The sequence below is a fragment of the Gossypium arboreum genome, chromosome 7 (genome assembly GCF_025698485.1).
Source record: "Gossypium arboreum isolate Shixiya-1 chromosome 7, ASM2569848v2, whole genome shotgun sequence".
In the NCBI taxonomy this organism is placed as follows: Eukaryota; Viridiplantae; Streptophyta; class Magnoliopsida; order Malvales; family Malvaceae; genus Gossypium; species Gossypium arboreum.
Window position 1 is genome coordinate 99,575,845 of NC_069076.1, and position 25,937 is coordinate 99,601,781.

The following is a 25,937-nucleotide window of genomic DNA, read 5'->3' on the forward strand; positions in this document are numbered from 1 at the left end:
GGATAACTAATAATATAATTTACCCTAAAAACAAACCAATTTTTGAGAGCATGCGAATGCCAATAGTGCTGGTATATGTTTTTCTAAACTAAAATTTTTGTAATAAAAAAGCTACAATAACCCATTTGTTATGAATATATGTAGCCCACTACACTTGGCATTCGAGGCCTTAACATATGCAATATATAACCAATGTTAGGCTAAAATTCAATGCACTTTGACGAAACCATTTTTTTAAAACGGGTTGACTTTATATTTTGAAAAAAAAATGAAAATTGGGAGTCGCCACCAATCCCTTTTTTGTTTAGGTGTAATCGGATCACCTAGAAATTTGGCCATTTTAATAAAACATTTTGATTTACTAAAATAATGATTTTAGTCTACGCAATTTGAGAAAACGGGTTCGGGAATCGGTTACGTATGAGGAAGGATTAGCACCCTCGTAACGCCCAAAATTGGTACCTAATTGATTAATTAATGTCTTAATGTCGAAATTTTAAAACTTGAAAAAAATTTAGAATACGATCCTTTTTTATGTTAATCTATACGAAGAATTTGCTTGAGTAAATCGAAATGGATTCTAAAGATCTTCTTGTCCCGAAGTAATAAAATGCCGCATCCAGTACATTAGGACACAACATTTCAGACCTTCGAGAATAAGTTGGTCTTTTGATTTACAAAACTCATGTGTTGTAATTTTAAAAGGTTATTCGGTCATGTGGATCAAACGAGAAAAATCGAAACCCAGTACGTTAGGGCACGGTCTCTCAAATTTCCAAATACAGAACATTGCCTTACTTTGAAAATTTTTTCGTTTCTTAAAAATTTTATCAAACGTAAGTTTAAAACGACATGAGTTATTTTGAAGCATAATACAAAGATAACCAATTATAATTAAACATAGTTCATGGGGAATAATGATGCGATGATATCAAACAACTATACAAGTCAAGAATATGTGATAAATAAATGATATAATAATACTAATATACTGTAGTAGCCCAAATTTGACCGGGTTGAAAACATAATAAAAGAATTAAATAAATAAATATTTATTTATTTAAAATGTCCATTTAAAAGTCCATATACAGAGCCCAAAAAAATTAACCCGTAGGCCCAATATTTAAAACCTTCAAAACCAAATCCCACTAACCGTGTACCCAAATGCACCCGTAGCCCAAACCTAAACCAGACCCATTACAGCAGACCCAAACAGACCCACCTAATACCAATAAACTCGAAGGCCCAAACAATAGGGGCCCAAATGACTTTCAGATAGGGTTAGAAACCCTAGCTCTCTTTCTCCTCAAGCCGCAAAGGATTTTGGAAGCTTCAGACGCCTCAAACGTCATGTCCAATAAGCGCCCTTTCGTTTCACAAAACTCTAGAACTTTCGGGGAGCGTCTGTTGGCCTCATGTCAAGGCTCTACCAGTGCCACGACTTTCTCCTTGACCTCAGCTACTGGATGTCGCGCCACCATCGGCGCGCAAACAACGCCGAGATCGTCGCCATCATCAGCACGCCACGCCTCAATCTTGTCTCGCCACCGAGATCCTCGCGCTCACCTGCAAACAAAGGAAAGAAATCGCGACAGACAAAGAACAAATATGGAAAAAAAGAACACAATATACAGATTAAACAAATATGGAAAGAAATCAAGGATTTCTTTCCAAAATATGTAATAGACTGAGGTTATAAAGCCTTTTTCTTTGATCTATAAAGAGATACACACACACAGAGAAAAGGATGATTGTACACCAAATATTTTTTTTGCAATAAGACATCAGAAAGATTTCACAAAGAAAGCAAAGGTGATTTGTTTTTTATTTTTCTTTTTCCAAATATTTGCATTTTATACATATAAAAATATTAAAAATAGATAAAAAAAAATGGAATACCTTTTAATGCGGGGTAAACGATGAGGTTTTTTGGCTTCCGGCCGCCGTATGTGACGGCATTGACAGTGGCGCGTGAGCGCGTGGAGCCCATTGGACGGAGGCACGATGGCACTCCGAGAACTCACCCCAGGCCCTCGTTCAGAGGATTTTTCCTCTTTTTTTTTAGATAGAGTACAAAATGATTTTAAAGCTTTAAATTTGGCTTATATAGCCTAGATAAAACGGTGCCGTTTTGGTCTAATTCAATAAGCATGAAACGACGTCGTTTCAAGACTCAGAATTCGCGTGTTGACCCGATTACCCAGAGAGGATCCGCGTGTTTTCGTAAAGTGGGTTAATCACTCAATTGGTCCTCCCACCTTTTTAATATTTATAATTTCATTTTATTTATTTTTAATTTAGCTCTAATGTTTTAATTTTGTTTCAATTTAGTCCTCATAATGATTTTAAAACCGTATTAGGGGAAACGGTGTCGTTTTGGGATTAGGGCAAATAGCCCAGTGAGTCCTTCTTTTTTAATGCACATTTCAATCAGGCCCAAAATTTTTATTATTTCACGAATTAACCCCCAAATTTCTTAATTGAATCCAATTTTAGTCCTTTTTTTTTAAAAAAAAACGTTAGTTATATTGTTTTATTTGTATTATTTTAACATTATATATACATTCATAAATTTCATTATATGTTGTATTTTTTTATTTTATTATTTATTTGTTACATTATTACTATTATTATATATATACCATATTATATTTCATTATAATTATTTATATTTTATTACATACTATATCTTATTATATAACATTCCTTATAATATTTATTTTTCTTATATATTCTTTTATATATATTTTATTATGTATATATATATTTTTTACTAATTATGCTACCATACTTTTATATGCAAAATACCTATTATATTATTATTATTATTTTATATTTCCTTATTTTATTCATATTATATTATTATACATAACTTATTTTAAGCATTTTTTTAAATTTATATTTTAGGTATATTTTATCAATAATTACTTACCTTATATTACATTTTAATATACATTAATTCTTTCACATATATTGAACATATCATTTATATATTAAATACTGTTTTGTGATTATTATTAAAGGTCATATTTTAGAATTGACATGTATGTTGATATTATTTTAAGAATGTTTATGTTAAATTGTATATCATGCATCATTTTTATTAATATGTTTAAATATATGTTGAATTACATGTTTATGTGTTTTACCTATTCTTCTTAAATATATATATTGTTTTTTATATTTTACTTATTTAAAATTTGCCATGTTTTATTTCTTATATATATATGTTAGTTAATGTATGATATTTATGCTATTGTGCTTTTATTTACCTATTATTATAACATGTTATCTCGTATATGCTCCTTCATGCATCGATTTTAAAAACAAGACTCTAAAGTTTTCAAAAAATAAAGGCAATACTTGGTGTTTGGAAGTTTCGAGAAAAGTAGTGCCCTAAGTTACTGGGTTGCAACTTTCCTCGTTGAGTTCAAATAATCAAGCACCCTTCTAAGTTTTTAAGGTTTTCAAAATGCAAACAACTATCTTGGAATTTCAAAGCGTTGTGTCCTAACTTACTGGATATGACGTTTCGTTGTTTCGAGATAGGGATTTCCAAAAGGACTAACTTAGTGTCAAATGTCTTTAAAATATTGTGTCCTAACTTATTGGATGTAATATTTTAATTCATTTGATACAAGTGAACCTTAATTTTCAAAGTAAAAAATATTTAAAAAAAAGGATTGCATCTTAAATTTTTTAAATTTCCGACATTAAAGACATTTTGATAATCAATTAGATACCAATTTTTGGGCGTTACGAGGGTGCTAACCCTTCCTCGTACGTAACTGGCTCCCGAACCCGTTTTCTGATTTCGTAGACCAAAACTAGTGATTTTTAAACAAAATGTTTTAAAAGGTGATCCAATCACACCTAAAAAGGTTGGTGGCGACTCCCGTTTTCGTTTTTCTTAAAGTCGATTCCTATTTTCCAAAACACGATTTAAAAATGGTTTCGACATATACTATAATAGCCATAATAATCTTAACAAACAAATTACAATAATAATACATGAATTAAATATTCACAAAGCACACCATTTTAAGAGATCGACATTAATAATTGCAAAAGAATGAAACAAAATAATATATACTGAATAATTTGAAATGAATAACAACAAATGGAAAAATTACAAAGAAAGAATATAAAAGGGTTTTCAAATGGATAATGTATAAGAACCTAAAATAAATAGTATATAAAAATTTTAAAATGAATTACATACAAAATAATTTAGGTTAAATACTATATATGAGAATTTTGAAGAGATAATATACTGAAATAATCTAAAATAAAGAATACATAAAAATATTTTGAGATAAATAATATATGGAAGGTTTAAAGCCAATAATAACAAAAATGGATTTTAGGATTAGCATATGAAATAGCATAACTAAATAGCATATAAAACTTTAAAATAGATAATACATATAAAATAGTTTAAAACAAAAGATATATATATATATATATATATATATATATATATGAAGACCAAAATAAGTAATGTACATAATAACTTAAAATAAATAATATATATAAAATTTAAAGTTGGCAATAGTTTAAAATACATGATATGTGGAAACACTTAAAATGAATAACAATAAAACAATCTAAAAGCGATCAACAAGATGGTTTAATGATATATATAAGAATTTAACAAATGAAATATAAAATCACTTAAAATGAACTGATGTATATAACAAAAGAATGAACAGTAAAAAGGAAAATAAAATAAAAATAAAGATTAAAGAAATAATGAACATGTAAACAAGTAAATAAATAGATAAATAAATAAATAAATTAGAACAAATAGGCTAAATCGAACTTAAACGAAACTAAAAGGTAGACTGAAATTAAAATGAAATTTAATATCTTAAATAATAATAAATGAGACCATAAAAGGATTAAATTGAAGGTTAAACAAAATTAGAGTATAACTCATAATAAATTAAATAAATAAATAAATAAATGAAATAGGGACTAAAATTAAATATGTGCGATAAAATGAGGACTGATCGGGAAATTATTCCCTAAATTCTCTGCGCACTATTTTCTGCAGGACTAAAATGAATCAGACACAAAAAAAAAACCTGGGGCAAAATTAAAAAACGAAAAAGGAAGGAAAAGATCAAATTGACAATCGCAAAGGAGCAGAGGGATCAAAGTGGAAAATAACCCAATGATCTGAAACGCGGGGACCCCCTGGAGTGGGTCGGGTCACGCACGGATGGCCTGATACGGCACCGTTTTAGCGCCGGTTTCCTTGTTGCAAAACGACGCTGTTTTTGCTTTGCTATTTAAACCAGCTTTAAAAAAATTTTATCCTTCTTCCTTTTTCTTAAAAAAAAAAAACAGAAACACTCCTCTTTTCCCCCATTTATGCGAACCTTAAAGAAACCAAACCCTAGCCGCCATGTAGCCACCGCATACGGTGGTCGATGGGGGTGGTCTTCTCGTTCTTTACCCCGTTTAGATCCATATCCGAGGATTTAATGCTTTCCACCATGAAGAGTCAAAAAGAAAGTCACCCCTTTTTGTTGGATTCGATTTTAACGGAGAAGAACTCCGATGATACCAACGATTCAAGGCTCGGGTAAGTGACTTTCTTTCATCCCTTTCCTCCTATTTCCTTTTATAAATGATTTCTATAATAGCAAAACCAGAGAAAACTTACTAGAAAGAGTTGCGAAATATTAAATTGAATTAAAAAAAGAATCACCTCTTTGCTTTGAATTTTTGATTGATATTCTGTAAAAAAAAAAAAAAGAGTCCTCATTACATTTTGTTCTTGTGGCTATATAGCCGAAAATAATGTTCATTGTTTGCCTCTATTGCCCTTTGCGTGTGATTGTCTCCATTGTTCCCTTTTTGGTTTCTTTGCAGGTCGGGGAAAGTCAACGAAAGGGGGGCTTCCGTTTTGATGCAACGAGACAGGGGGAGCCAACCCTCGAGCGGTGTTTGCGCTTAGGAAGCACGTGGCTGGTAGAAGGGAGGCACGACGCTAGGGCTGGCTAAGGTTTCTGTCTCTACTAAAACCGTTTGGGCCTATCGGGCCATCAGTATTTTGGGTTTGTAACCGGGTAGCGGGCCTGTTTTGTTTGTAAACGAACTTTTAATTATTTTTAGATTTTGGTTTTTTTATTGATTTAGGCTCGGTTTGTAATTGGACTATTGTTATTAAGGCCGGGTCAAATTTGGGCATTTACAGCTTAGATACCCCAATAAGATTCCCAAATGTCAATGCTGGTTAAGTAAAGACAAATTGGGTCCATAATGAAACTTCGTACCATTTGAAACTTTTCCATTCCCCATCCTCATTAGTACAAAATGCAATAAACAGGATTCTTCTACCCCCTTAAAAACTAGGACCTAAGGGGGGCCTCCATCACAGGTCCACAATATCATCACATGCACGGACAATCAAATAATTTTCATTTTTTCTACTATGAAAGTTAAAAAGTCAAAATTACATTAGACCCTTAAATAAATCTTAATATTATTTTTTTTCGATTCAAACTTGAAATATTATTTAAAAATATTAAATTTTTATCTTTTTATTCAATAATTTTTTTAATATGTGATTTTACAGTATCTAATATCTGAACTGAATTATATTAAAATCAAATTTAAATCCAATCAAACATTTAAAAAAGGTAAAACTTTTTTACACTATGTTCTTCCTTTTCAATACTCAAATTCGAAATTTTATTTAAAGCCGTCCGACTATTTACTCCTCAATTCAATAATTATTAGTACAATCACATCATTTTACCTTTTATATGTTAAGACTTTTCACATGCAATGAATGACATTGACCCACTTTGGCAATCCACCATTTGTCCTAGAAAGATTGAAGTGGATCATTACTATTTATATGATTTGGAAGTTATCCTTGTACTATTTTAACCTGTTCTACCATTTTGATGTATTATTTTGCAAGTCTTGTATTATTGGTTGAAGACACAACTCACTAGTTTAATTGTTGTACATTTAATTTTGAAGTGTAAAATTTTAAACATCATACTTTTTTTGGCCAATAAACATCATACCTTTAAATGTTAAAAATCCCTTAATTTTCGTGTTTTAAAATGACATTAAAATTTTTAAATATTTTAAAAATTACAAAAAAATTAATTTGTTCAATCTTTTCCACTTCACTTTTCAATATGATAAGTCAATGCATTTTACATTTAAAATTACCAAGGTTTGGAAGCATAGATGTACAAGTGCTTGCTAAAATCCCTGAGGAGATTTTTTTTTTGTTATAATTTTGGGATCAATAAAATAGTTGAGTTTCCGATTGTAATTATTTAGTACAGTTGATTAGTTTTATTTATACACCAAAAGAAAATTACCAATGTTTGTAATTTTATCTGTTTGTATAAAAATTATATATAGATAAATTAAGTTGCTAACTTTTTTAGTAAAAGTACTAATTTGTTTCTAAGCCTATAATATAGGGACCTGTAAAGAAATTTAACCTTTACTAAAAAAAAGATGGAACTTCAGTTTTCCATTTGAGTATCTTTGAGTCTTAAACACAGATTACAACAGTGCTTTAAAATTTGAAACCAATTGCCATAAATTGAAGGGTCATGTTCTTAGATTAATTGAATTGCTTGATTTTTTTGGGATTTTTTTGGGATGATATATAATTTGTTCAAAATTTATCTATTTGTATTTCGTTAGTATCTTCGTATTAATATTATTAGCTTGTACTGATGTGACACTATTAGTCAATCTAACGGTACCACGTAAGATAAATAGATAAATTTATGTTATTTTACCATCTTAATTTTAGATTTTGATAAATAACTCAATGCTTGAACAAATGTATGAGTAAAAATCCTTAGACAAACATCTAAAAAATGCTACATCATATGTTTAAATTCAAAAGGCATCACCAGCTCATCACCTTCAAACCTTGGCTTCATCAACTCATTCGCTATATATGGCATTTAAAGACTTTCCATTAAAGATTGTGCAAATTGTTGTCTTTGAGAAAGATTTAGTTGCCTAGAAATTTATTATTAAGGGTTTAGTTCGGATTAAACCTAAATATTTCACTCTGACTCAAAATATGTAATTAAGATTTTGTTCGAATTCGTTCATATTTGTAAATAGCTAGTCTAATTCATTTAGATCCGTTTTACTATTTTTATATTCTATTATGTTTTAATTTAATATTTTTATTTTTATTAAAATTTTAAGAATAGACAACTTAACATATTTTTTAATGTTTACATTATAATATTACATTTTATGTATGCGTAAATCCAATCATCATATTTCATGTTCTATTTATGTAAATCACGTCATATTTAATTAAAATTCAAGGCTTGAATGAGATTAATTAAGACTTGAATTCCAATTTTTAAGTATAAAGACTAAATCACAAATTTTATCAAACTATAGGGACTAATACAGTTTTTAACCTTATACATAATCTCTTTCTTTATTGTAAATATTTCTATTAGCAATGTACGATTTTCGTTTATAACATTAAATATTATGAATTACAATAAAATCACATTAAACTATAAAATCAAAACTATTTTTTGAAAGGCAAAATCAAAACTAAATTTTTTGGTCAAGATTTTGATTTTGGGTCCACGAAATTCTTCTGAGCAATTAGTTGTGGTAAAAATATCATAGAGGTCTTTATATAGGAGTTAGATTGTATTTTGTGCCCTTTACTAAAAAATAGGTAAATTAGTCCATGTACATTAGACCAAAGAGTAAATTGATTCTTTCTATTGGAAGTTCCATCCATTTGTAATAGTGTGGTTGACTGAACAACCAAATAGTAACACGTGGCTTGCCATGTATACTTCATGTTGACATATAGGGACCAAATTTTAACAGCGGAAAGGATGGAATTTTTAATAAAAAGATTAGTTGTTCTTTGATCTAATATATATTGACTAATTTATCTATCTTTTTTAGTGGAGGACACAAAATGTAATCCAACTTTTAGTACAATGGCCTCTATGATACTTTTACAAATTAATTGTAAAGTTAAGACAAAATTATCTTAAATTTTTTTTTTTAAGAAAAACATAAAATCGATAGAAGGATCCAAATGTTACTATCAAAAGAGAAGCCTTGTAACCAAAGAACTCAAATCTAAATTTGTTTTGAATAAGTCAATTATAATGTTATTGAATTCGCAAATGGTGAAATGGCCAAAGATTACCCTTCTTACAATGTTTTCTCTATCTAGAAAATCAAATAATGGGGCCTCACTTTATTTTATTTTTCAAGAATTATCACGTTTTGTTGAAAAAAGTTAAAATGATAAAAATTTCTACATAATTTTTATAATTTTATTATAGGTTTATATTTAATGTATAATTTCAATAAAGTTACATAATCATATGAACTACTAGTTTCTAGTATTATAATCGGGGTAAAGCTAGAAAATTTTCTAGGGCTGAAATTAAATTAGAATTTTTATGATAGTAAAATGTAATTTTATAATTTTAATAGCTTATATCTTTATAATTTTAAATGATTAAATCGATTTTTATCATTTTAAGGGGCTAAAGTGTAATTTTACCTTTACTAATATAAAATTTTAAATTTTAAAGGGCCTAAATGAAAATTTTTCCATTTAGAGGGCGGGACCCTGTCAAACCCTTAGCTACTGATTACAATATCTAAAGCAAAAAAAAACTTTAATATATTTTAGAAATTTTATCACTGTGTAAATTTATGTACTTAGAATACAAATATTAATTTTAAAATAACATATAATAAATAATGAAATGCAATATTTGAAATTAATTACTAATAATACGTAGAATAGGTACAATATTAAAATTAAAAAATAGATTAAATTGTGAGTAAAATAGATTTGAAATTAATTATGACTACCAAGTGAGTGATTTTTTTTAAATTTCAAAATGTCACAATAACTAATTTAACAAAAAAATTTAATGTGTTAACAATTAGACCTAAATTTTGAAATATAAAAATAAAGAGACTAAATACAAATATAAAGATTAAATTTCGAAAAATATAGAAACTATAAGCACATTTTAACCTTAATTATTATTATAAGACTAAAAGAAAGTCAAACCGAATCTTTATTAGTACTCATTCCTTGTTCTTCAAGTTGTTTTGTTACTTCTAGTTCAAGAATGACATCATTGGTGGCTTTTCTAAATTCAACTAATTTTAAATTAAGTCAAAAAGATATTATATATAAATGGATATATAATAATATTTATACACTTTAAAAGTTAATGATGTGACATTATTTTATTAATATTTAAAATTATATATTTTAAGATAATTTTAAAATAAATTATTCTCATAAATAAATTATTTAAATGTTGTATTTAATCACATTTGCTTATAAAATTTTGAATTTTTATTTTTAAACTTATATACAAGTTAGAAGGTATCTAAGTTTTGGAACACAAGAAATTTTTTTTTAAAGAGTGTTTGGATCAGTGTCAATTGGTAGTAGTATTGGCTACATGGTAAAATTATCATGTTTAGATCAGCAAATTTTGGCAACAAATATATTTCTTTAGTTGGTTGAAATACTTGTCAACTCATTCTTGATATCCAAACTACTTTTAGCAAGAGATCTTGAAGATTTGTTTGGATTAGATCGAAGCAATATCACCCCTTATCTTATGGATTGGATCGACTCAAGATCATTGAAGGAAAGATATTAAATTGATTGAAGACTTATTTTGTGAAATTCCGAAGATATTATATGTGTTGTTTATCTTATTTATTTTTAGGGATAATTAATTACAACAGAATAAATATGCTAACAAGTCTCGTTCACTTATATATTATTAGAACTTGTGTAAGCATTGTACTGATTGAAAGCACTTTACTTTGTTTAGTAAGGAATGTTTTTGTAAATACATTATATTGTAATAATCAAGTGTGCGACTTGGTTAAAGTTCTAAATTTTCAAGAAGAAAAATTTAGAGGAAAGATATTTAAATCTTAAGTACAAAAGTGAAAAGTTAAAAATGGTGAGTATTAGATGTTGAAATCAATTATTGTACGATGTACTAAGATAACAAATATTCTCTCTAAATAGGGTTCCGTAAATGTAAAGAGACCATACTGCGTAAACATCTATTATATTATTTATTTTTCTGCACCTTTGAATATTGATGCCAAAAGTAGTTGACATTGGTATAGAATTACTTCTAGCATTGCTAAATTCTACCTTCAAATATCAATTTGAATTCAACACAACACATTAATAAATAGTTTGAATTTGATTAGTCTAATTAACACGTGAAAAAGAAAAACAAACAAAACAACTTCACCTAAATTTTTTTGACTACAAAATTTGTTAAGAAATAAGACGCAACAATGAAGGTTCTAAAAAATTGGATTTATTGTCAACAGTCAAGTAATCTGATGGCAGCATAAATATTGGAACTTATTTAGTTATTAATTTTACTGCTTTCTAATGCGTTGTGTTGTGTGTGATTTACATTAATTTTTAAATATTATATTTTTAATTATAATAATTAGTGCAATATAATATTTTTAATTGAATATAATAATTAAAATATTTTTAACATATTTAAAATATAATATTATTTTATTTTATGTAATTAAAGCAGGTAATATGATTTAAGATAATGACTAATTAACATAATTAATTCTATTAGTAATTAAGTGATAATTAATATGTTTAGAATTTTATTCAAGTAATAACTCTATTTGACATCAAGAAAATTAACACAACTTTTGTTTATGTCAAAAAATTATCTAACAATTGTAAATTATAATTATAATTATTACAATTTTTTCCCTATTTTTTATGCTTAGAGCTCTATTTTAAAATTAGCACAACTTTTTAACTAATAATTGTAATTTAAAATTTAATTATTTTTAAATGTGTAATTATGACAAAGATGGTTTTGTGTCCTCTGATTCATTATTGATACAGGAGCACTTCCAAAGTGTTTCAAAGAGGGGAAGGGTTATCTTGACGTAGGTCTGCTTCTGGCCTAGATCAACCTAAGTTAAATGGAGCATCTACTATCCTGATTAAAAAATTAAACATGAAACTTTATACACCTTAAGATTCATAGGACGAAAATAGCATTTTTGAGGTCTTTATACTCTTTATGTCTAGCATTGAATAGACCAGGTATTCACCCTATCAATATTTCAAATCAATGATGGGTTCGATTCAGATCTTGCTTAAACGGCACCTGAATCGGACCGAACCATTTGTCAGGCTATTATTCTCTTGTTTTGTTCCTTCAAAGTAATGGAGTAAGACATCGATTTCTTAAAAACATTAATTCTTTTGATCGCATGATAGACTTCCCTAAAAAACATTGGCGCACGTGTAAACGAGGTGCTCTACCAACTAAGCTATAGCACTTGTGTTTGTGATACATATTTTATCATATTATGTAGATAATTTCTTGTCAAGATCAATATTACATGATCCAATCGGTTTGATTGGTATTACTTAGAAGTAATATTGGATTTATAATCCATTGATGTAATAGGTCCCTTTTCTTTTGCTTTATGATTCCTTATTGTAATAGGCTAATTTTGACCTGGGCCCCAAAAAATAATAACCGAAGCTCAAGGGGGCAATCGGTCGAAAACAGTCAAAAAGGGCCAAATCGAAAGACAATCATTAAATTGTGGCCAAATCAAAAAGATGGAGAAAGCCAATGAGTTACCAAAATTTATTGACTTGGTAAAAGGCTAAAAATAGGAAGATATAATTTTTATTTTGTTTTATTTATTTAGATATTATTTTTATTTTATTTTATTATTAAATTAGTTAGGCTATTTCTAATAAACCCCATGTATATAAATAGGGGTATTTTGTTCTTTGAAAGGGGATCGATTACTTTTGATATTCCTACTTCAATTTGGAATTGGATTATTCTCTCTTTTCCTATTTCCATTAGAATTGACTTATTTTCTTTTCTCTTTCAACTACGTGGGAATTTTGTCCATTTCATTTTAATTTCTTTGCTTTTCTAAATTCGTTTAATTACTTTTAGCCCTTCCGTTTTTTATTGTTTTGCGATTAAGTTTTCATTATTCTTAATTTTGTCCCTAAAATATGTTTTCACTGCATTTTGGTCTTCCTTGAAACTGTGCGTTTTGGAGGGTGGGAATTATTTCCCTTTTGGTCCCTCCTTGTTATTCGCACGTTCAAATTGGTCCATTTCCTTTTATTTATATTTGATTTGCCCCAAAATTTTGCTTTAAGGTTCAATTTAATCCCTTTTTTATTTCCACTATTTTATTATCAAACTAACTAATTTAATATATTATTGCTATTATTATTATGTTGCTATTTATATTTATTTTTTATTCTAATATTATTATTTATCTAGTTTTTATTTATCAATTTATATTTCTACTTTTATTATATTTCTATTTCTATTTATATACTAATATTATTTTCATTATTATTTTTCTTATATATGTTTTTTACTCTTGTTATTAACATTTTATTTATTTATTTATATCGTGTTGTTATTCACCTATTTATGTCCTCTTATATGATTTTAAAACTTTTATTATTGTTATTATTATATTATAATTTTTTCCTTTTTGTATTTATTTATTCATTTTATTTTCATTTTTTTACAAATTTCTATTTTATTTATTTATTTGATTTTTACATAATATCTATTTTCAACTCTTATGCAAATTATTTATTTTAAATGTATTTATTGTTTATTTTGAACTTTTCTTCATATGATTTATTTTGCTTTTTATATATGTATATACATTACTTATTCTAGATTTTGTCATATATTATTTTTAAAAAAAAATCATTTTGTATATTATTGATTTTCAAATTCTTTTCTCACATTATTATTTTGAACTCATTTATTATCATTTTCAAATTATTTTTACACTCTATTCCGATTTGCTTTGTTTTTAATTTGTTATATATGTCTTCTAATTCATTTGTCTTTGATTATCATGTTAGTTTGTAAATAATGTATATTAGGTGACCATCACAAATTGTGTTATTAGTGAATTCGATCTTGTTTACGTGGCAATTGCATTCGCATATCATGGTTTCAAAGTAAAAAATACACATCTTGCAGTTGATATTATTATTCAAAAGTTTTCGAAAAAAGGCAATATTTCGTGTTTGGAAATTCGAGAAATCGTGCCCAATCGTGCTGGGTTTCGATTTATTGTAGTACCCCAAACCCGGCCCAGAAGTTATGGCCGGATCCGGCATGCCACATCAAAAACGTTAAAAAAAAATCCATTCTAAGTCCAGAAAATCGTACTTAATGTTCAAAAGATTAATTCATTAAGGGTTAAAGTGAATGGAAGTCAGCACCGTAGGAAACCGGAAAAGAGGTGGTGAGTCCATCGGATCGCTTAAGTACCAAGCTCCTTCGGATCCAATCCTAGACATGCATACTGCCATTGCCACACCTTAACGTCATGGATATTTCTAGGAAACCGATTTGATTAAGTCATTTTAGGAAAAGTGATTAATTTTGGAAAATACTTTCATTGCGGAAGCTTTGCTTGTTGTCGTGTTATTTTGAAATCAACTGTTGTTTTTGAAAACGCCTAAAGCTATCCAGTTTCAACAGTTAAAATAAGTAATACCTATCTTAGTAATACATATTAAAACCATCAAAATAAATAAGCGGCCTTATTACATTTAAAAGCCCAAAACCTCAAACGTAATTAAAAGGATGTCCAGTTCACGGAAGAAAATCAAACTTTCGAGCGGGTGGCCACTCAAATTCCCTCACGACTCCAAGCCCACTATGGTTGGGGATTTCTGCGTGGATGAAAATAAAAGGGGTGAGTTTGGGGAAACTCGGTGTGTAAGGAAAACCCATTCAAAGTCCAAGTCAGCTCAAGCCCATTGGGCCTAAGCCCATTCAGTAATGATGGTACTGGGCGAGCCCTTTCAGATTACAATAAACCGGGCCTTAGCCCTTATTCAGATAACAGTATGGCCCATAGGCCCATTTCAAAATACATGCAACATCAAGAAACATATGCAAGCCCATTTGGGAGACTACTCAACCCACCAACCACTACACTCCACCCGTACCAGCCATACACTCCATGTGGGGATAGCTCAACCCACCCACCTTAACACTCCACAGCTTGCACTTTGCTTGCTCGATTATCGATAAATTGAGGCAAAGCCTCCAAGACGTGGACAAGCCACTTTCAAGACTTCCTCCGTCAATATCCCAGGTCCATGCATCGATAATAACAACATGGCATGCAATAAATAACAACAATCAAACATGCATTTAGATCAATTTAACCCTAGGGTATTTGGTAATTTATCTACTAGGGTAAAGCGTAAATTTTCCACTTTTAAAGGTATTTCAGTAATTTATCTATTTTAGGGTTTTCATGCATATTCCTACTTTTCACGTACTAACAGAATCACGTACCGAGGGTTCTTACCGAATTGGGCCCGTTGGCCCATCATTCCAATTTTGGCCCATTAAGCCCAAAAATATCGAGGGCACAGAAATCATGCACTTTGCAGTCCAAATTTTGCAGCTTACCAAAAACATTAATCGATTTACCTTACGAGCATTCGCACACTCGCAAATCTACAAAATACCGATTTTCGGCATTTCGGCTTTTCGACTTTTGCCGATCTAGACTAAGAAAGAGGGTGTTAGTTACATACCTGTTTGCGACGATATCTTGTGAGATCCACACACGAACCGCCTACAATTGGATTACTAACACGTTAATCTAACTATTCAAATACAAACTACGTATTAACCCCTTACAATATTCGGCCAACCACACCTACAGATCATAGTAAGCTTATAAGAAATCAATAAGCAACTCATTAACAAATTTTTGTCAATGTTTACCACATAATCATAATTTCACTGCAAGCTGTCTTTCTGAGCAACAGTCACTAAATCATTTATAACTAGAGGTACGAAACTCCAAATCAAGTGCCGTTAATTTTCCCTGAAAATAGACTCATATATCTTCTATCCATAAAATTTTCAGAATTTTTGGTTTAGCCAATCAATACCAGAATTTTCTCAAAGTTTCCCATGTTTCACTGTTTGACTAATCTGACCACTCTTCATTACGAATCAAATTTCTCATTGTACAGAATTCAAAATATGTTCTAGTTTATTTCATTTGAAACTAGACTCATTAAGCTTTAATTACATAATTTATTCAGTTTCTAATTCTTCTTCCACAATTTATGGTGATTTTCCAAAGTCACGTTACTGCTGCTGTCCCAAGCAGATTTATTACCAAATCACTCTTTCACACATACCTTGCATGCATGTTATTTAAACATGTATATCACCAATCAATCATCACATATCTATGATTTTACTTAAGTATACTCTCCATTTCATCATTTTAAAGCACAACATGTTAGCCGATTTTTCCCTTTAGCATCTAAGGCACATGCATGTTCATTTGTTTGGCTCAACTTCACCTATCTTCCATTTTTCATCAAAAGAACATGAAACAACAACCATTTCCTTCATTTTAATTCATGACTAAATGCTTACAACACAACTAAAAATCAAAATATACTTCAAGAGTTAAGGTAGAATCAAGAAGAACTCATGAACCTCAAAATAAGAAGCAAGGTACCAAGAACTTACCTTCAATTTTCCTCCTCCTAATGACCGAATACTCAAGAGCTTTCTCCTCTCCTTTCTCTTCTCTAACTTTCAGCTATGATGAACAAAGATGGACAAAACTTTGTTCTTTTCACCCCTTTTTCTTTTAATAAAACTTCATATTTCATCCATTTAATTCTTTAATACAAAAGACATGATATTCTTATCATGAAACATTTACCTAACCCATTATCATGAAACATTTACCTAACCCATTATCATGGAACATTTACCTAACCTATTATCAATTTGTATCAATTTGTACCATAAATTATGGATATCAAGTGTACATTTTGTCTACAACAACATGATGGTTGGCCACTTCATGTAAAATGAGAGGTTTGTCATGCAAATCCTCCTATTTTGCACTCCTATTTATTTGGCCACTTCAATTTAGCCTATAGCATTTTCAAACATTTTCACATAGGTCCTATTTCATAATTTCACCCCCTTTTTCTTATGGAACAAAAATTAACTAAAATTGTCGGGTTCTATCTTAAGCTTAGGCTTTCTAGAGGCCCACTAACATAATTAAACCTATGCCAACATTCACAGGATTCCCGAAAATTGGGGCGTTACATTTATCGTTTGACCAAATAGCCAAATATCCTTTTGAAATTTCAAATGCATGAGTTTTGGAAATCATGAGATGATCTTGTATAGAGGGTTCGAAATGTTGTATCCTATCGTGCTGGATATGATATTTTATTCATTCTGAGCGAGAGATTCTCAATATCCAGTTCAAGATATCTAAATATTTTTGAAGGAATTGCGTTTTAAATTTTTTTTCAAATTTTCAACATTAGGACGTTAATTGATCAATACGATACCAATTTTGGGCGTTGCGAGGGTGCTAATCCTTCCTCGCGCATAACTGACTCCCGAATTTGTTTTCTAGTTTTTCGTAGACCAAAAACATTGTTTTAATAAGCCAAAATGATTTATTAAAATGATCGATCACAGGGTGATCCGATCACACCTAAACAAAAAGGATTGGTGATGACTCTAAACTTTCGTTTTTTAAAAGTCGATCCATATTTTTTCAAAACCTTAAAAATGGTTTCGACAGCTTGGCGACTACACTGGGGACCAATAAGAGAGTCAAGTCGTAAAATTGATTATTTTCTGTCCTTTTGTCAAAAATTTAAAATTTGATTTTTAACATACGATCCTTTTACTGCATTCGTTTTGGTTCAAGTCCCATAGAATACTCTTGTATTGCATATTGCATGACCGTTGTGGTCACATCTTTTAAGTGGGAGTGAGAAACTTTGCCTTCGTGAGGTTTTCACCTCCGCATGGGTTAGTGGACTACTTCTAGGATACATCCGTACCTATGTCTTCGTGAGGTTTTCACCTCCGTGCAGCCATAGGGAAAAGTATTCCCCTGAACTGAACTCGGTCCACATGAGCCTATAATGGGTGAGGATCGAGGAATCTACTAGTTCGAGTACCTCTACTTTAGAACCAAACCACATATAGAAAGACTTAAGAGCCTACACTAGGTAGAGCCATGCCAAATACTAGCGGTCACCCGAATAGGTGTTCTATATTGTTCTTTCTCCTGTACTAACGTGTTTTGTTTCGTTTATGACTGCAATGCATTACATCATCATAGAAAGGAGGTGTTGATTCATATTTGATTGCTAAATAGAATAGTTTGTCATAAGAAAACAGATTTCTTGATAAAGTGGATTATAATACGGTTGTCTAAATATGGTCCAAGTAAACACAACTAAAGAAAGCTGATAGTTTGCGGTAGAAAACAAGACTTTGCCCGAGAATTCAAGCCGATAGAGATTTTTCGTGAGCCATCGTGTCCTAACTTTCTTAAAGGAGCTAATCAACATCGCAAGTATAATAAGTCGTGGCCCAGATCAAGCAAAAGGAGCTAAATGGAAGCATTTATTGGGAGCATGTGAGATTTGACTTTTACGAAGAAAAGAGATCGGTGTCCTCGCCTGGGAATATGATGGCAAGGCCGCATATGTAATTCGTTTTATGTAAAGGAATTTATTTTCTAGAAAAAAAATTTAATGGAATTGAATTCAGAATCAACGTTTTTCTTTCTTTTGCATTCATTCCATGCATTTACATTACATTGCATCATTGCATCATGTGCATAAATTTCACAAAATAACCTTAATTAATTGAAATCATTTCAGTTAATCTGGAAACCTATAAAAACTTACCAACCAAGTATCATTACGATAACCGTGCTAAGACAAAAGATATGGCCCAAAGATTGGAAAGACTTAAACAACTTCAAAGAGAGATGCAAGACCAGTTACAAAGGCAAATATAGAAGAAACTGGCGAGGGTACGGCAAGATATGAGAGACCAAGTGCTAGAGTCTCAAAGGAATATGATGAATCAGTTGTCCCAACTGCTGACTAAGGGGCTAGAAAAAAGGAAAAGTTCCATGACCAATGCTAGAGAGGACAATAAGGAGCTTCTCTACCCTGCAGGTTTTACCTTGACAAATGTTCAGACACAACCTGAGGTGTATACACGAGGGCCATCTGCTACGATCAGGCCCCAACAGTTTCAGGCCGATGATTCAACGCCTATGAATTACCAAGACAGCTCAGGCTCTAACCCGAGGAATAATTCAATTAATCCTATTGTTTTCGATCTCGATGAAGAAACAGAAAAGAAAAGGGTGGAGCTCTCGAAACAATTAGAATATCGATGCAAGTGGTTAGAGGAAAATTTCAAAGTGATGGAAAGTGTTGACTATTATTGTGAATTGATGCTAAAGATTTGAGTTTAGTACCAGACTTAGTGCTTACCCCTAAATTCAAAACTCCAGAGTTTGAGAAGTACAACGGGACTAGCTGTCCCAAAGCTCACATCACCATGTTCTGCAGACGAATGGCAGGCTATGTCAATAATGACCAATTATTGATTCACTGTTTCTAAGAAAGTCTAGTCGGGGCAGGATCCAAATGGTACAACCAGTTGAGCCGTACCCAGATCAATTCATGAAAGGATCTAGCACAAGCTTTCGTGAAACAGTATAGTCATGTGACGGATATAACTCCTGATAGGATCACTTTACAGAATATGGAAAAGAAACAAAATGAGAGCTTCAGGCAATATGCCCAAAGATAGAGAAGAGTAGCAACACAAGTCCAGCCGCCTCTTCTGGAAAAAGAGACCATGATGCTTTTCATCAATACTCTGAAAGCCCCGTTCATTAACCATATGTTGGGAAGTGCTACTCTGAGCTTTTCAAATATAGTAATGTCCGGTGAGATGATTAAAAATGTGGTAAAAAGTGGGAAGATAGATACAGAAGAAAGAGCCAAAAGGTCAATCCTGAGAAACAAGGAAAATGAAGTAAATATCGTGAGCATGCCTTCTAAATTGGTCAATGTAAGCCAACTAATGGTTGTCACCACTAGTTATCAAGGCTCTTCAAGGCAGGAACTCAACTTGAGGCCAAAGTTTACGCCTATCCCGATGTTATATAAGAAATTGTATCAGAATTTTTTTGATGTGCATGTGATGTCTTCGCTCTACTCGGAACCAGTGCAACCTCCGTTTCTAAAATGGTATAATGAGAATGCTCAATGCGAGTACCACGCGGGAATAACGGGACACTCAATTGAAAATTGCACTACCTTTAAAAGGTTGGTCGAAAGGTTCATTGAAATGGGAACTGTGAAGTTCGATGATTCCTTAGAACCTAATCGTGCTGACAATGAAGTAAATGCGATATTTGGAAGTGGGTAAAAAAAAGTCGCGATGCCTTGAACAGTTCAAAAGCCTAGAAAGAATATTGAAAAATATGAATGACATATCCGAAGAGGGAATCAGGGAATAAAAGTTTCCAAACCCTTATGTACTTGGGGATGTTTTGAATAATGGGACTGTGGAAGAGATCCCTATATTTTAGAGCTGATCTAGAGTAATGTTCAAAACGCGCTTATTGCTTTAAGCCTAGGGGCAATAAGAATCCTTTTGTGAAATAGGCTTGTGTTCAAAATCTTTATTTCACTCAAAATGCATCCTTTTGAGTAGATATTCTTTCACTCTTGATATATTCTTTTGATTGTCTTTTAATATGCTTCATTCATGATTATATCATACAAATAATCATCCTTAGAATAATTTATTCTTTGGAAGTATGCCTTTGTACCTGCAATAGGTCCCCAAATATCAACGGCAGGAGCAACGTTGTAACTGACTCCCTCTTGGTGTGAGATATGTGTTTAAGCGGATCTCAGGACTTTGAAGATGACAGAGATTGTAGCTTATCTCCTTATTTGTTAGGGATGGTAGAAAAAGATGAAAAATAGATTCTACTTTACAAAGGGTCAGTGGACATTATAAGCAAGAGGTAAAGATCGGTGCCTGCATTACCACAAAGACAATGCGAATTATCATTGGGTATATTCCATGAATTCAAAGATGTTTTCGCATAATCATGTCAAGATATACCTGGGATACTAGGACCTGTGGATGGAAAAATGTCTATACGGGTGTCAGAAGGACATATGGTAATGGTTTCACTGTAGCCACACTAATCATGAGGTTTGGGCATTATTGATCCACCATGGAAGGGGATTGTATCAGTTGGGCTGCATTTAGGGAGACAAAATTTATTTCTTTACATACTTTCTCTATGTGGGGCATGGATGTTATCAGGTTATATATTCTCGACTAATAAATATCAACTCATCTTGGCAGTCGTTGATTACTTCATGAGAAGGGTGAAGGTCACTTTATATGCCAATGTCACAAAGTCATCAAATCCCTCCCAAAAAAAAACAAAAGTCATAGTGAAAGGCGACCGAGACTTGTAAATATTGGTATAAAGAAGTTACAATTTACCCTTTATGCTTATCGAACGTTGATCAGGACTCGTTGGGTAACACATTGCTCATTGGTTTATGAGATAAAAACGGTATTGAAATTGAGATTTCTTCTCTCCAATCTTTGATTGAGTCAAGAATTGGATGAAGCAGAAGGATTCAATGAACTTGATTGAAGAGAAGAGGTTAAAAGTTACCCGTCATGGTCAAAACATACCAAAAATAAATGATGCGAGCTTTCGATAGAAAGGTTCGTCCTAGAGAATTCCACGATGGGGACCTAGCATTGAAGATTTCTATACAAAAAGACTTTAAAGGAAAGTGGATCCCAAATTGGGAAGAACCTTATGTAGTAAAGAAAGCCTTTCCTAGAGGAGCATTGATATTGACCGTGACGGATGGCAGGAACCTGCCCAATCCGATAAATTCAGATTTAGTTACAGTTAGCAGTTTCAAAAAAAAAAGAAAAACACAAAAAAGAAAAGAAAAAGAAACAAAAGAGGCTAAGGCGAAAACCCCCAAAGGGCGCCTTGAGACCAAAGGGGATTTGAGTTGAAAACCCAAAAAAGGCGGCTTAAATTTGGACCAAAGTAAGGCATACAGTGGTCTTGCTATGCCTAAATTAACAATAAAGAAGTATGCTATGTCTGGGGGCATCGACAAAGTGCTCCGGATCCCCTAAACACAGATTGAGCTCAAAGTGGTCCTCAAGAAGTTGCTACAAATAAGCTCAAGCTGCGATATTTGGGGCACCTAGTTTTGAATTTTACCCATTTTTGGATTTGATATCTTTGATTATCTTATTCTTTTCAAGATACATCCCAATAAATTTCATTCTTAATTGCATTTTGCCATCATTAGTTAACTTACTTACTTCGAGCTATGTTTCTGGTACGTTGTTATGATCTTTTTCAAGCATTTTGCATTGAAGTAATAATTAGTGGACTAATAATACTTTTATAAAAGGAGTTTCGCATATTACTCTGGAAGTTTCTAAATAATACAGGAACTTGAAACGGGACTATTGTTTAAAACTCACCAAGCTTAAGGGTTGGAAATATTTAAGCCCAAATTGAAATTATCTCCTTAGGTTTTCTGTCAAAGACATTGTTGAGCAAAAAGGAAATTAAATTGGTGTTATAATCCCGAAAAAGAACGAGTAAAGGATTATTCTCGAGAAAAAGAAAATGGTATTCTGTATTCATACAGATATCAGGCATATACATCTGTTCATTACACCCAGGGAATGGTGTAACAGATAAAATTGATTGAAGATGATGCAAATCCTATACCTCTAAGTTGCAGCAGGATGGATAGAAAAAATCAAATGATTACTCCCCTGAAGTTGCAGTGGGAAGTATAAACTTTATGTCATAGAAGGTACAGTAGAAGAGACTTTGAAACTACAGTGGGGCAAGCTAGTTGAGTAAATGGGTTGTTTCTGTTAGAAATGCTAGTCGAGCAGGAAGGCAGCATAATACGACAGTGATAAAACTCTGATGAATAACGAGTGATGACACTTTAAGATTTTAAAAATGAATCATTCTCATGACATTTCTGTATTCATATAATAACACATCTAGTTAGGAGCATTTGATTTCATTTCGATTATAGCATTCTAATTATTTGACATAAGCATCACATCCAGTTAGGAGCATTTGATTCATCTCGATCATAGCATCCTAATTATTTGACATAAGCATCACATCCAGTTAGGAGCATTTGATTCATCTCGATCATAGCATCCTAATTATTTTGGCATAAGCTAGATACATGAAACTGATTTTACAAATCATGTTCCTCAGAGGACAGTGCAGTGGCATCAGTGAATTCCCAAGCCTTAACCCCCTAAGCAGTAGGGTAACAGGCAAGAAAATACAGATCTCCCCTAAACAGTAGTAGAGCAGATCGAAAACAGCAAGCCTTAACCCCCTAAGCAGTAGGGTAACAGGCTGGAAAATACAGATCTCCCCTAAACAATAGTGGAGCAGATCGAGGACAGCAAGCTTTAACCCCCTAAGCAGTAGGGTAACAGGTTGGAGAATATAGATCTTCCTTAAATAGTAGTGGAGCAGATCGAAGACAGCAAGCCTTAACCCCCTAAGCAGTAGGGTAACAGGCTGGAGAATACAGATCTCCCCTAAACAGTAGTGGAGCAGATCGAAGACAACAAGCCTTAACCCCCTAAGCAATAGGGTAACAGGCTAGAGAATACAGATCTTATCCCTAAACAATAGTAGAGCAGATTGAAGACAGCAAGCCTTGTCCCCTTAAGCAGTAGGGAAATAGACTAAAGATTGCAAATCTTATCTCCCTAAGCAATAGTGGAGCAGATCAAAGTCGGTGAGCCTTATCTCCTTAAGCAGCAGTGGAGCAGGCTAAAGATTACAGATCATATCTCCCTAAGCAGTGGTGGAGCAGATCGAAACGAAAATTTTTATACCCCTAAAGATGCAGTGGGTTAAAGCGAGGTTACTTGAAGAGAAAGAAAAGAAGCGTTGAGACTCAGCAGGCCCAGGTAAAATTGGCCATTTTATAGTCTTTGCTCCATTCTTGTTACACGACAATAAGCAAAGAGGGGTAGCTGTAATAGGCTAATTTTGACCTGGGCCCCAAAAAATAATAACCGAAGCCCAAGGGGGCAATCGGTCGAAAACAGTCAAAAAGCGCCAAATCGAAAGACAATCATTAAATTGTGGCCAAATCAAAAAGATGGAGAAAACCAAGGAGTTATCAAAATTTGTTGACTTGGTAAAAGGCTAAAAATAGGAAGATATGTTTTTTATTTTTGTTTTATTTATTTATATATTATTTTTTTTATTTTATTTTACTTTATTTTATTATTAAATTAGTTAGGCTATTTTTAATAAACCTCATGTATATAAATACGTGTATTTTATTCTTTGAAAGGGGATCGATTACTTTTGATATTCCTACTTCAATTTGGAATTGGATTATTCTCTCTTTTCCTATTTCCATTGGAATTGACTTATTTTCTTTTCTCTTTCAACTACGTGGGAATTTTGTCCATTTCATTTTAATTTCTTTGCTTTTCTAAATTCGTCCAATTGCTTTTAGCCCTTCCGTTTTTTTATTGTTTTGCAATTAAGTTTTCATTATTCTTAATTTTGGCCCTAAAATATGTTTTGACTACATTTTTGTCTTCCTTGAAGCTGTGCGTTTTGGAGGGTGGGAATTATTTCCCTTTTGGTCCCTCCTTGTTATTCGCACGTTCAAATTGGTCCATTTCCTTTTATTTATATTTGATTTGCCCCAAAATTTTACTTTAAGGTTCGATTTAATCCTTTTTTTATTTCCACTATTTTATTATCAAACTAACTAATTTAATATATTATTGCTATTATTATTATGTTGCTATTTATATTTATTTTTTATTCTAATATTATTATTTATCTAATTTTTATTTATCAATTTATATTTCTACTTTTATTATATTTCTATTTCTATTTATATACTAATATTATTTTCATTATTATTTTTCTTATATATGTTTTTTACTCTTGTTATTAACATTTTATTTATTTATTTATATCGTGTTGTTATTCATCTATTTATATCCTCTTATATGATTTTAAAACTTTTATTATTGTTATTATTATATTATATTTTTTCCCTTTTGTATTTATTTATTCATTTTATTTTCATTTTTTTACAAATTTCTATTTTATTGATTTATTTCAGACTTTTACATAATATCTATTTTCAACTCTTATACAAATTATTTATTTTAAATGTATTTATTGTTTATTTTGAACTTTTCTTCATATGATTTATTCTTCTTTTTATATATGTATATACATTACTTATTCTAGATTTTGTCATATATATTTTTTTTTAAAAATCATTTTGTATATTATTGATTTTCGATTCTTTTCTCACATTATTATTTTGAACTCATTTATTATCATTTTCAAATTATTTTTACACTCTATTCGATTTGCTTTGTTTTTAATTTGTTATATATGTCTTCTAATTCATTTGTCGTTTGATTATCATGTTAGTTTGTAAATAATGTATATTAGGTGACCATCACAAATTGTGTTATTAGTGCATTCGATCTTGTTTACGTGGCAATTGCATTCGCATATCATGGTTTCAAAGTAAAAAAATACACCTCTTGCACTTGATATTATTATTCAAAAGTTTTCGGAAAAAGGCAATATTTCGTGTTTGGAAATTCAAGAAATCGTGCCCAATTGTGCTGGGTTTCGATTTATCGTTTGACCAACTAGCCAAATATCCTTTTGAAATTTCAAATGCATGAGTTTTGGAAATCATGAGATGATCTTGTATCGAGGGTTCGAAATGTTGTATCCTATCGTGCTGGATGTGATATTTTATTCATTCTGAGCGAGAGAATCTCAATATCCAGTTCAAGATATCTAAACATTTTTGAAGGAATTGTGTTTTAAATTTTTTTTCAAATTTTCAACATTAGGACGTTAACTATCAATACGGT

General features: G+C 31.1%; 2 long non-coding RNA genes across 2 annotated transcripts; one reads left to right on the forward strand and one right to left on the reverse strand.

Annotated features, from left to right (window-relative positions):
• Positions 1 to 1,036: 1,036 nt before the first annotated feature.
• Positions 1,037 to 2,075, reverse strand: LOC128295563 (uncharacterized). The gene is made up of 2 exons (XR_008286083.1): positions 1,900 to 2,075; positions 1,037 to 1,566 (listed from the first exon to the last, which is right to left on the reverse strand). It is a non-coding gene; the product is annotated as an uncharacterized LOC128295563 (long non-coding RNA).
• Positions 2,076 to 5,095: 3,020 nt separating this feature from the next.
• On the forward strand, positions 5,096 to 6,276 carry LOC128295585 (uncharacterized). The gene is made up of 2 exons (XR_008286114.1): positions 5,096 to 5,590; positions 5,881 to 6,276. It is a non-coding gene; the product is annotated as an uncharacterized LOC128295585 (long non-coding RNA).
• The last annotated feature ends 19,661 nt before the right edge of the window (positions 6,277 to 25,937 follow it).